Below are 18926 nucleotides of genomic sequence, written 5' to 3'. Positions count from 1 at the left end.
CTGTGTGTTCTGTATACCGATTGATGGGTTATGGCTGCTATCCCTTGCTGGGTGCTGTGTATGCATACATTGATGTATTCCTGTGTTCACGTGTGGTCTGTATTCTGGATAGTGTGCCTTGCTAGATGATGTGCATATTTAAATCGATGTATTTCTGTGTTCACGTGAGCTCTGTCCACGGAGTGATGGGTTGTGTGTTACAAGCCTTGCTAGGCGCTCTACCCACGTGAGCTCTGTCCACGGAGTGATGGGCTGTGTGTTACAAGCCTTGCTAGACGCTCTACCCACGTGTGCTCTGTCCACGGAGTGATGGGTTGTGTGTTACAAGCCTTGCTAGGCGCTCTACCCACGTGAGCTCTGTCCACGGAGTGATGGGCTGTGTGTTACAAGCCTTGCTAGACGCTCTACCCACGTGAGCTCTGTCCACGGAGTGATGGGTTGTGTGTTACAAGCCTTGCTAGGCGCTCTACCCACGTGAGCTCTGTACACGGAGTGATGGGCTGTGTGTTACATGCCTTGCTAGACGCTCTACCCACGTGAGCTCTGTCCACGGAGTGATGGGTTGTGTGTTACATGCCTTGCTAGACGCTCTACCCACGTGAGCTCTGTCCACGGAGTGATGGGCTGTGTGTTACATGCCTTGCTAGACGCTCTACCCACGTGAGCTCTGTCCACGGAGTGATGGGTTGTGTGTTACATGCCTTGCTAGACGCTCTACCCACGTGAGCTCTGTCCACGGAGTGATGGGCTGTGTGTTACATGCCTTGCTAGGCACTGTATCCACGTGTGCTCTGTACACTGAGTGATGTTGTTGTGTGTTACATGCCTTGCTAAGTGCTCTATCCACGTGTGCTCTGTACACTGAGTGATGTTGTTGTGTGTTACATGCCTTGCTAGGCGCTGTGCATGGTAATGCGCGGTGTCTATGCGTCAGAAGGTCACGTGTCCTCTCTACACAGTGCATTTCTGGCCCATGCAGGATCTGAGTGCTTTGCTTGGCACCGTGCAGAGTCTGGGTCCTGTGCCTTCCTGGGTGTCTTGTATTACTGTGATTGGCGCCGTTTGTTGCAGGGTGTTGTGCGTTTTGCAGGTGTCCCTTTTATTTACGCCAATGGGCCCTAGTGGGCGCTGTGTATGTTGGAGTATTCGCATTGTTTGCCTTGCTCGACGCTGTGTGTGGATGAGGATTGTGTTCCGGTGTTGTTGTGATCGTGCCAGAGGTGTGGACTCGAGTCATGTGACTTGGACTCGAGTCAGACTCGAGTCATGAATTTGATGACTTGCGACTCGACTTGGACTTGCATAACAATGACTTTGTCCCACCTATGAGATGTGGACTCGAGTCATGTGACTTGGACTCGAGTCAGACTCGAGTCATGAATTTGATGACTTGCGACTCGACTTGGACTTGCATAACAATGACTTTGTCCCACCTCTGGATCGTGCCCCCTGCAGTGTCGAGCTACTGGTGTGGATACGTTCTGTTGTGGTTGTTTACTGGGGTGTCCGGATCCTGGGGGTGGCTACGTAGTGGCGAGGCTTGGCCTTGGTGTGTCTGGCTACCGATGTGGCCGATGCACCAATGTGACTTGGTCATTGTGTGTCTGGATAATGCAGACTAAATCCTGGTGTGGCTATGCACTGGTTTTAACATATAATAAAGTATTAATTGGACGATGATAAAATATAATAGGCTTTAAAATATTGAATGCGCATTAATTAATTTATTATTAATCAAAATGCGTTCACTTTATATTATCGGTTTTACTTTTACGGTACGCGTTTCTGCAACGACTTGGTTGTGTGTCGGTGTGGAACACTTATTGGTAATAAAATGTTTCATTAATCGATTCGACAACTCACACCCCCCCCCCTCGTCTCTCGCCTTCGGGGGCTGTCCGGCTCCGCGCTATCCAAAATGGGGCGGGAGCGGTGGCGCAGCGGTTAGCGCAGCGTGCTCTCGTCCCGAACCATCCCTGCGGGGGTATCTATGCGAGTTCGATTCCTCGATCGCGACCGACGGCACGCGTGTCTGAACCGGTCTACGACCTGGGACCCCCCCCCCGCCCCCCCGCTAATCAATGCAAAATCGTAATACTGTATACTTGATCGAGCATAGGTATTGAAACAATCAATGATACGCATCGACGCGAGGGCTCACGGGTAAAATAGAAACACCCACGTGACCCCCGCCGCCACGTGGCAGCACGTGGTGACGCGGTCACTCACGCCTCGCGATGCGGACCATTCATTGCGTGCGAAAATCTTCGCGCGCTGTTTTTCTAAACACGCTTCGGTGTTGGCGGACGTCTCTTCGTGTATTTAAACCTTCGACGCTGGACACGGTGACACAAGGTCCACGCGTTCGTCAATGACGCCGTGGCCCTGAGCACGAACAAGAGCAACAAAATATACACAATCGGTGACGTTTCGAGCAATGGACCACCCCCCTTTTCGTGGCACATGAGCACGCTGAGATACTGCGTTCAACACGCAAGTCTTTGTGTGTACAGCACAATATGCTGTCATTGTTATTGTGGCGCTGTTCAAACGTACATCCTGAAATATATTGCGTGATATTCTGACGCTACATTTAACCCAGCCATCCTTAGGCCTGTATCGGGATATTATTTCATTGCTACACTGTATTGATCAAACAGGCGAGATCACACACAAGAGGCTGCTATGGCAATGTCAAACACACAGCCTTCATTAAGCAAGGCTGACTATAGCTTCCATAGCGTGCTGTCATTTAGAGATTATACACAGCAGGCTGCTATTACACTGTCAAACACACAGCCTTCATTAAGCAGGGCTATATACAGCTTCCATAGCGTGCTGTCATTTAGAGATTATACACAGCAGGCTGCTATTACACTGTCAAACACACAGCCTTCATTAAGCAAGGCTGACTATAGCTTCCATAGCGTGCTGTCATTTTGAGATTATATACAGCATGCTGTTATGATGCTGCCAAACACAGCCTTCATTACGAAGGGCTGTATACAGCTTCCACGTAGCGTGTTGCCGTATAGAGATCATAGACAGCAGGCTGATATTACGCTGTCAATCGCCCACCCATCATTACACAAGGCTGTAACATAGCCTCCACACAGCGTGCTGTCATACAGAGACCCAAACAGCAGGTTGTTATGTTATCAAACACATCCCTTATGACGCAAGGCTGCCTATAGCTTCCACATAGCCTGCTGTCACATAGAGATCATGCACAGCAGGCTGCAATGACGCTGTCAAACACAGCCTTCGTTACGCAAGGTGGCTGGCTGTAGCTTCCACATAGCCTGCTGTCATATAGACATCCTACACAGCAAGCTGTTATGATGCTGTCAAACACAGCCTTCGTTACGCAGGGCTGGCTGTAGCTTCCACATAGCCTGCTGTCACATAGAGATCATGCACAGCAGGCTGCAATGACGCTATCAAACACAGCCTTCATTATGCAAGGTGGCTGGCTGTAGCTTCCACATAGCAAGCGCTCATGCATATGCATGAGCCGGCATAGATCACGTGACGCTGGGCGTAATGAGCCCACGTCAGAGGCCACGTGCAGGCTTGGTGCGACGACGCACGTGGCCACGTGTTCGTGTCTGCTGAAAAAGCAATGAACACTGGGGAGACAAAGGCGGCCGGTCGCGCTGGTGTTGACCACTGACCCTCTCGTGCCGGCCTTCATAGGTGCTCGCAGCACAGCACTTGCCCCTACAGTCTGTTGGAGGCTATATGGGGAAACTTTGTCTTTGCGTCAGTGCATATACAGCCGGTGGTGGCGGGTCTCTTTGTGTTGTGTGAAACGTGCTGGGAGCGGTGGCGCAGCGGTTAGCGCACTGCGCTACGACCCCCCCCTCCCCACACCGAGTTCGAATCCTGCTCACGACCAACAACAACGTCGAACCATAATGAACGGGTCCTCGGCAATCATCTAGATCCACTCAGCCTTGAATGAGTACAACAGCAGTTGCGGGGGGGGGGGGAGGGGGTGTGTGTGGGAGACAAAGGCGGTCAGGCGTAGTTCTTTCCACCTTACCAGCTCCTTTGTGTGCCATGCCGGTCTCGGTAGGTTCTGGCAAACGACGGTCGATTGTGAAAGGTTACGCGGTCGGCTGTTGGTGTCACTGCGAGCAATTGTGACGGGCGGGATGCCGCGTGTGTGCTGCGTGTACACGCGAGCCCACGCGTCTATTTTTAGGTCTGCGATGTGGTGTAAATCGTACCATTAATTGTCCAACCGTGTATCGGTTGGCTCTTATCTGCGTAATGAACAAATCCATACGGGATTGTGCTGGGACGTTGTACCATGCACGGCTCCGTGGCGTGATTAGTATGCACGATAGAAGCGGTACTGTACGTGCCCTGGCCGAGTGTGCGACTCGTTGACGGTGATTGTTGACCGATATAATAATGGGAGCCGATTTTGCCCGATCATATATATATAGCACACGATCATACAAAGTGCCTAAACATTTACTAAAGGCCCATATTTATTTAACCGAAATATTTAACCGAAACAACGTGTCAATATCCGTATTGACATGCTCCTGCAACAACAACAACAAAACTCGGCACGTTCGTCGATAATAGCCACTGCGCGTTGCCTCGACAGAGAAACAAACGTGCGACGTTTCGGGCAATGGACCCTAGAAACGCTGTGATGATGGGCGCACCATCGCCGCAGGGAGGTGGGTGGGGGTAGGTCTCGTCGCACGCGTTGTGTGCAGCGCAAACTGCTCCCACACAACGCCGGTGCGGAACGCCTCTGCCTGAAGTTGACGTCGTCTTCCATGAACGTGTCTCCGTCCGTTCATCACGAAGGGGCCGTCGTGTTCGGTGGCCGTCGTTGTTGCGGCGGCGGCGGCGGCTTTTGTCGCTGCGCTACCTTTGCGATCGTGGACAAGCGCCGTCGAGCATAGAGGCGCGCGCGAGAAGCATTTTAAACGTTTCACGACACAGCCTCCTGCAGTGGGGTCAACACGGCGATGTTTGAGAGATTGTTGGCCGTGTCGAGAGACCGAAATTCGTGCAAATTTTGGATGTCGCGCCGGTGGCCGTGGCCGTGATGGGTAGCAGTAGCAGCAGGGCCGCTTTTCGAACATGCGATCCGCCGTTCTTGGGATGGCCAAAAGGCTTCAAACGCATGAGGTTTTTTGGGAGGGTTAGATCACGTAAATATATTAACGTGTCGTTAAAACCGGCCACCACCCGACACACAGCCAACACGTAAACAGAACGTGGCCAATTCGTCACTCGTACGAATCGGCACGTTCTGTTAACGTGACAACCCCTTACTAGTTGGTGGTGGCGTGTTTTAACGACACATATTAACGTGATATAACCCAAAAAAAATATTGTGGATATTGCTCGCGAAAGCCTACGCGTTAAACTGACTTCAAATGCGTTGGAAGTCAAACCGGGCCTGGGGCCTACTTAGGACAGGCTCCGAATGCGTGTTGTGTGCACGTGTGAGATAGGCACATTTTAAAGTCTACGTGTAATGTTGCCATACTTTAAATTTTATAGTGTGTTTAATCATTGAGCATTGTCAGTATGCATCAGTTTTTTTTTATATATACCAGGTGAGGGTCACCCAGGTATTTATATTTGCATGGGAGGTGTCAGTGGAAATGCGAATGGTAAATGACGAACTGAATGGATTATACGGACTAGGATAGAGACTAGCAATTGTAACTAGTATTGTCACTTGATTATTTACTAACAACCTATTGCTCAACCTTTCACAACATACCCACCGTGATTATATTCTTAAACTGTAATTTCGTAATTCAAGTTTAATGCATAGTAGCTGCAGTGACGGTACATTACAATTAATTACATTTTACATTTTATCAACATATTAGGTAATGACCCATCTACAAAGCACGCACACACAAGTGTTTGAATGTGCTTTGAAAAAGGACCAAGCCCGAAACGTTAGCTATAATCTATTTGTTTCTCTTTCAAGGTCACAGTGACGATAGCGTTGAGGTGTTTTTGATGTCTTTCATTTTACTTTGGGCACCAGTGCCAATGCAGCATTGGCAATGATTTGTTAAATATCCGAGGCAATGTATGCAATGTGTTGTAGGTTTGTTCTATAAGCCAAGACTCTGGAGTATATATTGTTAGTATATTTGATTCAAGTCCTATGTGTTACCAATTACGACACGTTTTTTTAAATTATAATGTAGAATTATTTTATCCATCTTTGAGGTTACATACTTATAATCTTAAATTCAAGACTTACAATACAAGTGATGGTATGATACGTAATGATTATATTTAATGCTACTAGGAGCAATGGTAGAAGTTATATTGATTCTTCATGATATGTATGTTGGGGGTGTGTATAACATGAATTCATTTACACTTTACACGTGATATGATACAGCAAATACATTAGTGTAAACTATTAATTAAAAAAACATCACATCCCTAAGTCAATCCAATGCTGGACATAGTCCTCAGAGAAACCTTGATCGTGGGGAGGGTCTGTTTAACCATACTTCACCACGCTGGTCAGTGGGGGGGGGAATGGCTGTGGAGATTGTGGTGGGGGGTGGGGGGTAGGGGAACTGGAGGATGACGCGCAGAACCGGTTCAGATATTCCTCGCCAGCCCTGCTAACCGGTTCAATGGTGCTAACCGTTGCGCCACCGCTCAACCGTCCACGGTGGCGCGGAACGCCAATAGCTGTCGTGTACACACCACGCACTTTTTATATGGATTAAATTCTCTGAAGTGAATACGTAGACTTAATATTATAAAGTGTTTCGTTTGTTCATTAACTTAAGCCCTTGGAACACAAGGCCGCGTGTGTGATATTTGTGAGTGACTTCGATCAGCACATATGTATAACCGCGCATACATACACACACACACGCACCAGAAAATACAATAAACAACACTTCCAATAAATTTTGATTTAAAGCTTTCGTGACTGCAGGGATTCATATTCTTGGTTCTTTCGGTAAAGTCACGTAGAAGGGAAATAATAAAATAATAAAAAATATTAAACAATAAAATTCTCACGACGTTTCGACTGCAACTCAAGCAATCATCATCAGGTGTGAAATCCACAGCAAGAACATTTTATTATTTTATTGTTTCCCTTCTACGTGACTTTACCTAAAGAACCAAGAATATGAACACTTCCAATACTTTATATCGCACGCCCACAGCTCCGTGTTTATATAATACATCTACGCTAAGCTGTGGGTGGAGCGGTGGCGCAGTGGTTAGCGCACTGCGCTGTCGAACCCGCCGACCTGAATTCGATTCCCCTTGTCCAATACGCAGGGCTGGCTGTAGCTTCCACACAGCGTGCTGTCGTGTAGAGTTCATACACAGCATGTATGTAGAACTTCTTTTGTACCGTATGTAGCCAACCGTGCTATGACGCTGTCAAACACGGCACCCTTCCTTGCCTAGGGCTGGCTATAACCTCCCCCCTAGGTCGACTCAACCTTAAATGACTACCTTGTACGGTGGTGTAAACGTCAGCATGGGGGATACAAAGGCGGTCGGACGTTGTTCTCACCACAACAGCCTTCTCGAGGTGCGCGCGTGCTCGCAGCAGCACTTGCCCGAGCAGTGTATAGAGGCTACACGGGTGACCTTTGTCTTTGTACCACGTAGCGGCTCTCATTTACCTGGACGTCTTCCCGCTTTCTCACGGCCGTATCGTCGCACTCCGCTGCGAGGCGAATTACTCGGTTCACGGATGATGATGGGGGGGGGTGGGGGGGGGGGTCAAACAATGTTGTTTTGTTATCTTACGAACAACATTTATTTGTTGTTCGTAAGATAACAAAACAACATGTTTCACCCCCCCCCCCCCCCATCATCATCCGTGATGTTGTTGTCTCTGCCTCTACCGTTGGAGCCGATCAAACATCCGGTGGTCATTGCAGTGCGTTCAGGCGTAGCATCGACTCGACGTTTGACTCGTTTCTTCACCTGCCTGGCCCTTCTGGAATCATCACAAGAATGCACAAGCAACCCCCAAGAACTATCGTCTAACATGTGCACGAATTATTGTATCGTTGTATGTAGGCGAGTGAGGTTGTGGGTGGCTGAGCGAGCGGCGATGTAGCGCTACGAACCCGGCGACCCGAGTTCGATTCCCGCTTACGGCCAAACCACCGGTGACAATTATCTGAGCCGGTCCTGTGCCCTTCCCCTAGGTCGACTCGGCCTCAAAATGAGTACCTGGTGCGGTGTGTGAACATCGTCACTAGGGAGACAAAGGCGGTCGTTGTTTGTGGTTGTTGGCCACGCTCAACCCCGTCGTGTGCCGTGCCGGCTTTCATAGGTGCTCGCTAACAGCACTTGCCCCTACAGTCTGTCAAGGCTGTACGGGGGATCTTTGTCTTTGGTGTGAGTGCCTTGTCGATATGTGTAGGTGAGTGTGTAGGTGAGTGCGGTGTAGGTAAGTGAGTGTGCAGGTGAGTGTGCAGGTAAGTGTGCAGGTGTGTTGTAGGTGAGTGTATTATCGGCGAGTGTGTTATAGGTGAGCGCGGTGTAGGTGAGTGTACAGGTGGGTGTGTTGTAGGTGTGTTGCAGGTGAGTGAGTGTGTAGGTGAGTGAGTGTACAGGTGGGTGTGTTGTAGGTGTGTTGCAGGTGAGTGAGTGTGTAGGTGAGTGTGCAGTTGAGTGTGCAGGTGTGTTTACAGGTGAGTTGGTTGTAGATGAGTGTGCTAGTGAGTGTGGTGTAGGTGAGTGTGCAGGTGAGTGTGCAGGTGTGTTGCAGGTGAGTGGGTTGTAGGTGAGTGTGCAGGTGAGTGGGTTGTAGATGAGTGTGCTGGTGAGTGTGGTGTAGGTGAGTGTGCAGGTGAGTGTGCAGGTGTGTTGTAGGTGAGTGCGTTGTAGGTGAGTGTGCTGGTGTGTTGTAGGTGAGTGTGTAGGTGAGTGTACAGGTGAGTGTACAGGTGTGTTGTAGGTGCGTTATCGGCGAGTGCGCTCACCTCCACACCACCCCCTCTCTGGGTTTGTCCCACATACTTCACAGACGCTCGCTCATGAATTATCACCACTTGCCCAAACAGTCTTGTGCAGGCTACACGGGGGATCTTTGTCTGTGCCACTGCACTACATCAATATTGCTAAAGATAGACTTTGCCAATTTAAATGTGGACTGTATATTCCGTGTGTGGTACTGTATACCATATGCGGTGCACTGTACGAATAGTCTACGTAATACTGTGCGAATAACACGGCAAATTGGGGATGGTCTCTACAATAATTTAAACATTGCAATTGAAATAGTAATAAATCATAGGGTAATGTATACTTCTTTATCAATACAATGCTGCATTGGTGCAGCTCCCCCCCCCCCCCTCTCAGCCCGTCCCCCAAGCTTTTGACCATACTTCACCACCCTGGTCTTTGCGACTTGGTGAATGCCACTGATGGTGGCCGTGTCCGGGATTCGAATCGAGGTCGCGGAAGTCCGCGATCACCTCCACGACGCCACCACCTCCGACCACGGAATCTCTCGGTTCGATGAATCGTCGATCATTATTTTCGTCGATGTTAATAACTTCGGGGTCTAGCGCTGAGCCGATTTGCACGCGCGCAAGATGTCTTTGTACGACTCGCAAAATGTGCAATTGTATTGCACGCGTCGTGAGCTTGGCGATCGAAATTAATCGCGGTTATTGCTCGAGGCATCGTGACGCGCCCTCATCTTCATCCAATAACTTTGGTATAGAAAGTAGAGTTGCGTGCGGGGGAGGGCGGTAGTTGGACCTAGTGTATACGCCAAAGTGATGATTGGTTGTTATCGCATAATTTAGTAGAAATGTATGGTTTCATCATTTTACACTGGCAGTTATATATAAACTTTCTATGTATATATTGAAAACAATTCGTGATTATATGTTTAATCGTAATCGTTGTAGACGTGATTATTACCGAGTTTAATATAGAATGCGAGTAACTCGAATGCGTACAACTAAGAAATGTAACATTCATCGATTAATATTCATTAATTTCGGTTTCCAAGGCTCGGATCACGCGTGCAATAATCGATCATGGATGTATTCCTGCAAATTATATAAACCACGTTTTTTAACTCCCATTATTTATTTTCTATATAATTTACTTTTCATCAGCCAGCCAATGAGAGATGGTTATTGTATTATTGTATTCAGAAAAAAATATGCAAACAACAAAACAATTGTAAACAAACCAAAAATTATCATAAATCATGTTTCGAATGTCCGTGGTGTATTAATCGTTAACTGTGCGTCCCATTGCTAATTTTATATTTTTTAAAGGCTTTTCATTTATTATTTTGTCTTATTTTAAACATCGGTTTATTCTAAATATTTAATTAACGTGTCGCTGTATCTTTTTCACAGGTGTGTGTGTATGTATATATATACACACAGGCACAATGGTATTTTATATTGATCTGTCAAAATGTGTCACTGGGGAGACAAAGGCGACCCGGTGTGGTGTTGACCACCGACTCCCTCGTGTGCCGTGCCGGCCTTAATAGGTGCTCGCTAACAGCACTTGCCCCCAACAGTTTGTTAAGGCCGTACGGGGTGGTGGTAACGTTTGTCTGTTGGTGGACGGTAGAGAAATCTTTCTTAAATCCGGTTTGCTCATTGCAAACGGGATTCGTTAGCCTCTCGACTTTTCATTGTTCTGATTTCGCGATGTATCTTTTGTGAATGGTGTTACAGAGCCGCCCCTATGGCATGGCGAATCGGGGCGACCGTCCCGGGCCCTGAGTTGTTTTTTTTTGGGGGGGGGGGGGTGGTTAGTTCCGGGCCCCACACCCCCTCCTATAGACCACCCTGGCTGTCCATGTACACTAGACATGTGTGTGCGTGTGATCAGAGATGCTACAATGCCCGGAGGTGGTGGATAAGAGCCCGGCTGATGATAGCGATGGTTCACAACTCTTGATTCTCTCTCTAATAATTTACTCGAAACGTTCGCGAACGGAACCGTTGCTGACGAGACGAGGGGGTTAGAGGTGGGGGGGGGGGGGCGGTCCTAGCGAGACGATTAATGTAACAATTGCTAATCGATTATTGAATCGAACGACAGCTGCCCGAGGAGTGTACACGTGTTTGTACTGCGTGTCGTGTACACGATCTGTGGCGCTGTGAATACATTTTGCGGGTGTTGGGTTTGAGTCTCGAACAGGGCGGATTGACTTTGGCTTCCAAGCTACGCCCGTCCATCCTATAAATATCCTATTACTAGAACCCTATATAGGGTTATAGGAATATAGGATAAACATATAACGGTACAATAACAATAATATTAGCTATGGGACAGGTTTTTTTTAATGTCATTCAATATTGTATTTTTATTTTACAGATAGGTAGGTTTAGCTTGTACAGTGCAGGCGTGCTTTGGCACTCTAGTTGTAGTGCCTTACGCCGACCGAGGATAATTTGACGGCTTGTTTAAGACAGCGGATGTGATGTGGCTATTGGAGACACGTCACGGCACTTTTGACGAGCGAAGTTATTTCAATTTATATAAAAGGCAAAGTTGTGAATGTGTGTCTGTTCAAAATGTTTAGCGTACTTCCCGACATGCAACAAACTAGAAATTTGCCATGTGGGTACTTTCCAGACTGTACACCATGCACAAAATTATAAAAATACACTTTTTGGGGGGGGGGGGCTCAATAATGCATACATTTTTTGCACGGCAAGTGAGCTGTGACGTCACATATGTCACGTGACCCGCGCACGTGGAAGCGTAACGCATTGTAGTGTAGTGGTCAGCGCACCGCGCTACGAACCCGGCGACCCGAGTTCGATTCCCGCTCCCGGCCACCACCGGTGACGGTTATTTGAACCGGTCCTGGGCCCTCCCCTAGGCCGACTCAGCCTCAAACGAGTAACTGGTGTGCTGTGTGTGAACATCGCCACTGGGGAGACAAAGGCGGCCGGGCGTGGTGGATCCAAGTCCCGGGCGAAGCCGGGCAGTACAGCTAGTAATTAATGAATCATTGAGACTCTGTGAGCCCTGTACCTGCATGGGTAAGCGATTGTAAATACGAATCTCATATTATTAAGTTTGACTAACGTAGGGTATAAAAAAATCTTTAAAATAATTTAATGATGACAATAATATTCTCCAGTATTGTGTCCAACACACTCATCGGCTTTTATATATATATTCAATAATAACTTATATACGATGTACAATTATATATATTAAACAAATATATTTATGGGCATATAAAAGCGATCTTCAAGTGTGCATGTATTAATGCATCAATAATATATATAGGTAATGTATTTGTATAGTAATATCGCCCGTATAACCGAGTGTTGGATCGCGGATGCCAAGGGCACTCACTCTATGTAAACTTGTATTCCGCGAATATAAAAGTATCGCCTCGAGTGGAATCACGCCGAGGTGGGGGACCCCGCATGGATTCTCCGTGGAGGGAGAAAGAAAAAATTTACCCGTAAAAACAAAGTTTTTCACTAAAAATCCTTTTTATGTGTGGCATCGGTTTTATTTTATTATTCATTTCTGTTTTTCTTGAGTAAGAGTTTCATTTTTATCACATTGGTATTTTAAATTAAAAATGAAAAACATTTTTTCCTAAAAAGTGGAAAATTTTGGAACATTTTTTTCACGAAAATAAATTGTCGCGCACAACGAGTCTGTGTGCAAAATGTCAGCTCGATTGGATCACGGGAAGTGGGTTAAAAAAACGACCGAGAGATTTGCACGGTCGTAAGCGCGCAAGCAAGCAAGTGAACTTAATATAAAGGATTTAAAAAGAGGCCCAAAGGCATCGCAAAGTGGCAAGCGGATTTCAACGACTGCGCCCACTAATCTAGTGGAAAACTCGAGTTGGATGACTGGTTCTTTGGGTAAATTCTAGATTTGAAGCTTTCGTGACTGCAAGGATTCATACTCTTAGGTTTTTTTCGCTAAAGTCACGTAGGTAAGAAATGTAATTTTAAAGTAATAATAGAAATAAAATAAAATTATAAATCACGACGTTTCGGAGGCAACACAAGCTTCCGTCTTCAGGTGGAACCGTCACTGCACGATTGCTGTATCAAGTGAAGAGAAAATCGTGCTGTGACTGTTCCACCTGAAGACGGAAGCTTGTGTTGCCTCCGAAACGTCGTGATTTATTATTTTATTTCTATTATTACTTTTATTAATTTTAATTTTATCTTTGAGTAAAGTCACGTAGAAAAGAAAAAAATCTAATGGTAATAGAATTCGACGTTTCGCTCGCAACACAAGCAGCCATTATCGGGTAAGAATGAATGGTTAAACGCAGACACGGGGACAGCATGGGCAGACACACGTGCAGAGAGACACGCACATAGACACGTGTATCTCACTCTGTGTATCTTTGTGTGTCTCTTTCTGCATGTGTGTCTGCCTTTGTTGCTTCCGTGTCTGTGTTCCATCATTAATTCTTACCTGATGATGGTTGCTTGTGTTGCAACCGAAACGTCGTATTCTATTATTATTTGATTATTTTATTTTCTACGTCACTTTACCGATAAAAACCAAAGAGTAATTTCTGCAGTCACAAAGCTTCGAATCTCGTCCGAGTTCGATTCCCTGCCGCGACGAACTATTTTTTTTCATTTAGAAGCGAGCGACGATTTGTTTGTGCGTCGTTTGGTTTGTTGTCCGACGTTCCGCGCCACTGTGTGATTACAGCACCGTGCGGTCACATGCGGGGGGTTGCGCGGTGGCGCAACGGTTAGCGCCATTGAACCGGTTACCCTGGGCTGGCGAGGAATATCTGAACCGGTTCACGCCCCCACCCCCCCTCCCTAACATATCCACTCCTTTTCCCGCACTGACCAGCGTGGTGAAGTATGGTCAAACGCCCCCCGCCCCCCGATAGTCGTTCAAGCAACACCAGGTCAATGGGCCTGTGTTGTACGAATATAATGTTTCATTTAAGACGTTACATTACAGATAGCTGCATATTAACTTACAGCGGAATGTGTGTACAAATACTGTGTGTTGTGAAATGTAATTGTACAATTATAATAGTGTTGACTTAAAGCTTTCGTGACTGCAGGAATTCATTTTCTTTGGGTCTCTTTCGGGAAAGTCACGTAGAGAGAACAATGAAATAATAATACAAATGAAGTGAATTAAAAATTATTCACTTTATTTTTATTATGTTATTGTGAATAAAAAAAATCACTTTCTTTTCATTTTTATTATTTTATTGTTCTCTCTACGTGACTTTCCCGAAAGACCCAAAGAATATAATATTGTTTATTAGTACAGTGCTGTATTATCATATACAGGCCTTTCGGGGTGTTCATGTAGGTAATGTAACAGCAGCGAATTGACAAGACAGGAATAACTATTCGAGTATAATGATTATAATTATACGTACGCTAACGTATTAGTTACATATAAAGGCTGTCTCAAATGTCGCATGCGTGGTCGTTCGTACACAACCCTTCACGATCCTCACCATGATCAACACATTGCTAGATGTCGGGGTGTCCGCAATCCGTCGCCGTCTCTCGCAATGCAACTGCAATCCGCACGCGATCCGATTTCATCGCTCCGTGATGAAATCGGAATAAAAAAAAAATCTGAATAAAATTTTACAAAAATATTTTATTTTATTTTCTATCTCCGTGACTTTACCGACAGAACCAAGAATATGAATTCCTGCAGTCACGAAAGTTTAAAATCGAAATTATATTTTATATTTACGCGATCTAACCCAACAAAGCCTCCCTGTATTTTTGATCTATGATATGCAGTAGTTATATGAGAGCATATCCCGTGCATTTGCGTGAGATAGAGGGCCGAGGATGAGTGGTGGGGGGAAGGAGGGGGGGTAGGCGTGACGTAAGCGCGCACGAACGTTGCGAGGAATTGCGGGTGACGTCATCACGTCGATGTGCGCGGTGACGTCATCGCACGCATGCGAGGTTGTCCCTCCACCCACGCCAGGAGTCCAGGCAGTAAAACTTGTTTTCCTGCGCGTGTGTTATAATATCGGAAGTTTTAAACTATTTGAATATGTTTCTGAACCAAGCGAACGGCTGCCCTTGACTTTGAAGGGTCAAGGTGAGCTTCGGAGCTGATTCCTGCGTCTTTTAGTTTGTTCCCCTTCACCCCGCACCTCCGATTAGCACGGTTGGCTACGTACGGCGCGAAAGAAGTCCAACATGCACACTTCATGCGTCCGCGCAAGGGAACATTCCTCCAGGATAAGTAAAGAATCCTCGATTCTGGGTGGATTTGCCTCCAAAATCGCGGCACCCCGATGACCGATGGCGACTTCATTTTTTTCGGATGGGGAGGAGGTTTTCATCCAGCAGTGGAGATCGTTGATCTGATGGTGAATTACCAACAAACGCCGGGGGCTATCATTCTAGATTGGAAGTTTTCGTGACCTGCAATGATCCACATACTCTTTGGTTCTTTCGGTAAAGTCACGTAGGTGAAAAATAAAAAATTAAAAAAATCACGACGTTTCGGACACAACACAACCGCAGCGGTATTAGCCGTGAGCGGAAATTAAAACTCGGGTGGGCCGAGTGCGCTAACCACTGCGCCACCGCTCCTCGTCGTACACACAAACGCGCGCGCGCGCACACAAAGACGACGCTTCTGCCGTGCAGCCTGTAGCCGTGTAGCGATGTGGGGAGCAAGTGGTGTTAGCGAGTGACTCTGCAGGCCGGCACGGCACACGAGGGGGTGGCTGGCCAGCACCACGCCCGGCCGCCTTTGTCTCCCCTAGTGGCGATGTTTCCTGCACATAACACACATTTGAGGCCGAGTCGACCTAGTGGGGAGGCCCAGGACCCGGTTCTGATAAATCGTCACTGGTGTTGTTGGTCGTGAGCGGGAATCGAACTCGGGTGGCCGGGTTCGTAGCGCAGCGTGGCGCTGACCGCGACACCACCACTGCGGCCCCAACACACACACGCGGCACACACGCACACACACAGCACACACACAGCACACACACATACATACACACACACATACACACACACGCAGCACACACACACAGCACACACAGCACGCACACACGCAGCACACACACACAGCACACACACACACAGCACACACACACCGCACACACACACACACGCACACACACACGCAGCACAAACGCACACAGCAAGCACGCACACAGCACACACGCACACAGCACACACGCACGCAGCACTCACGCACGCAGCACACACGCACGCAGCACACACGCACACAGCACACACGCACACAGCACACACGCACACAGCACACACACAGCACACACACAGCACTCACACACGCAGCACACGCACGCAGCACACGCACACACACACTTACGCACACACGCAGCACACACGCACGCAGCACACGCACACACACACGCACGCAGCACACACGCACAGAGCAAGCACGCACACATACACGCACGCAGCACACACGCGCACACACACAGCACACACAACACACACGCAGCACACACAGCACACACGCACCACACAGCACACACACACAGCACACACACACAGCACACACGCAGCACACACGCACACAGACACAAATAGAATGAGACCGGCACACGAGGGTAGTAAGACGCGATCAGCTCATCTCATGAAGACAACACACACTTTGGCCTTAAAATAAATAATACTTGAATAATAAGACGCCGTATAAATAGGGCGACGTTTCGGGCATTGATCTTTCTGCAGAGCACGTGATATGCTGACGCGGCGCAGTGGGTGTGTCAGTGTGTGTGTGTCATTGTGTGTCGGTGTGTGTGTGTCCGTCCGTGTGTCAGTGTTGCTTGTGTGTCGGTGTGTGTGTCAGTGTGTGTGTCATTGTGTGTGTCATTGTGTGTCGGTGTGTGTGTCAGTGTGTGTGTGTCGGTGTGTGTGTGTCATTGTGTGTCGGTGTGTGTGTCAGTGTGTGTGTGTCATTGTGTGTCGGTGTGTGTGTGTCCGTCCGTGTGTCAGTGTTGCTTGTGTGTCTGTGTGTGTGTCAGTGTGTGTGTGTCATTGTGTGTCGGTGTGTGTGTGTCCGTCCGTGTGTCAGTGTTGCTTGTGTGTCTGTGTGTGTGTCAGTGTGTGTGTCATTGTGTGTGTCATTGTGTGTCGGTGTGTGCAGCCCGTGTCGGTGCAGTAGGCACTTGGACCTCGCCTTGACCCCGAACCTTAACCTTGGCTCGGAGCCGACGGATGCACGTGTGTGTCAGTGTGTGTGTGTGTCAGTGTGTGTGTGTCAGTGTGTGTGTGTCGTGGTGACGTCACCGCCACTTAGTGGCGAATGGCGGTTGTTGTTGTTGTCAGTGTGTGTGTCAGTGTGTGTGTCAGTGTGTGTGTCAGTGTGTGTCTCTGTGTGTGTCTCTGTGTGTGTCTCTGTGTGTGTCTCTGTGTGTGTCAGTGTGTGTCTCAGTGTGTGTCGGTGTGTGTAGTGGTTAGCGCGCTGCGCTATGAACCTGGCGATCCGGGGTTCGATTCCCGCTCACGGCCAACACCGGTGACGATTATTTGAACCGGTCCCAGGCCTCCCCTAGGTCGACTCAGCCTCAAACGAGTGCCTGGTGCGATGTGTAAACACCGTCACTAGTGAGACAAAGGCGGCCGGACTTGGTGTTGGCCACCCACCCCCTCGTGTATCGTTCCGGCCTTCATAGGTGCTCGCTAACAGCACTTGCCCCTACAGTCTGTTAAGGCTATACGGGGGATCTTTGTCTTTTTGTCATTGTGTGTCAGTGTGTGTAGCGGTAGTGTAGTGGTTCGCGTGCTGCGCTACGAACCTGGCGTCCCGAGTTCGATTCCCGCTCACGGCCAACATCAGTGACGATTGATCTGAACCGGCTCCTGGGCTTCCCCCTAGGTCGACTCGGCCTCAAATGAGTACCTGGTGCGGTGCGTAAAAATATCGGCACTGGGGAGACGAAGGCGGCCGGGCATGGTTGGCCACTCACCCCCTCACCCCCTCACCCCCTCACCCCCTCGTGCACCGTGCCGGCCTTCATCGGTGCTACTTGCTAACAGCACTTGCCCCTACAGATGATCAAAAGCTATACGGGGGATCTCTCTCTTCGTGTTATATGAACCCTTGTGTGTTGCCTATATATATACACAGGACATGTTTGTATATGGATGCACGTATCACCAGTCGAATTCGCCGTGACGTGCTTCCATCCTTGCGATGTCCGTCCACGATCTCACATCATCACCATCACCACATACATGACCACCACATACATTATCATCATCACCATCACCCACATCACCATCACCATACACATCATAACCACCATTATCCCACACATCTTTATCATCACCACCACCACATATATGATCACCATCACCCACATCACCATCATCACCACCATTACCCCACACATCATTATCCTCACCATCACCAATCATTATCATCACCATCACCCACACATCATCACCATCACCACACATTATTATCATCACCACCATATGATCATCATCACCACACATCACAACCATCACCACACACTTCATAACCATCGGAAATTACAGCCTAAACCTGTCCTGGGCCTATCCTCGTGTGTAGAGATTTAAACAACGCACAGAGATGTATTCGCTTGCCCTGTGCGTAAATATATATGTAAACATATATTACATATATTTTTTATTTATATATAATTACATTAAATAGACATTAAATATAATTATATATTAAATACCATATTATAATGTAATACGAATATAGGTATATTGCAATTTAGTATGTATTACATATTTGAAATTTATTTGTAAATATATTTCGTGAAATATTAAATATATTTGTTAATATAGTAATATATAAAATATATATTTGTTAATTTTTTTTATTAATATCCATTTAATATATTTTAATATATATTTTACAAATATATGTATTAAGTATATACATTTTTGGGGCAGCGCGCTTTATTCCCTGCAGGTATTGGTTAA

General features: G+C 47.4%; 1 long non-coding RNA gene across 3 annotated transcripts in view; it reads left to right on the top strand.

The window, feature by feature from the left end:
* LOC144734895 (uncharacterized) overlaps positions 1 to 18926 on the top strand; it is a 142028-nt gene that overhangs the window by 24087 nt on the left and 99015 nt on the right. The gene's annotated exons all lie outside the window — the stretch shown is intronic.

This window comes from Lampetra planeri, chromosome 53 (genome assembly GCF_965212315.1).
Source record: "Lampetra planeri chromosome 53, kcLamPlan1.2.h2, whole genome shotgun sequence".
In the NCBI taxonomy this organism is placed as follows: domain Eukaryota; kingdom Metazoa; phylum Chordata; class Hyperoartia; order Petromyzontiformes; family Petromyzontidae; genus Lampetra; species Lampetra planeri.
Note: the sequence above shows the minus strand (reverse complement) of the source record. Positions and strands in the feature narration are given on the sequence as shown.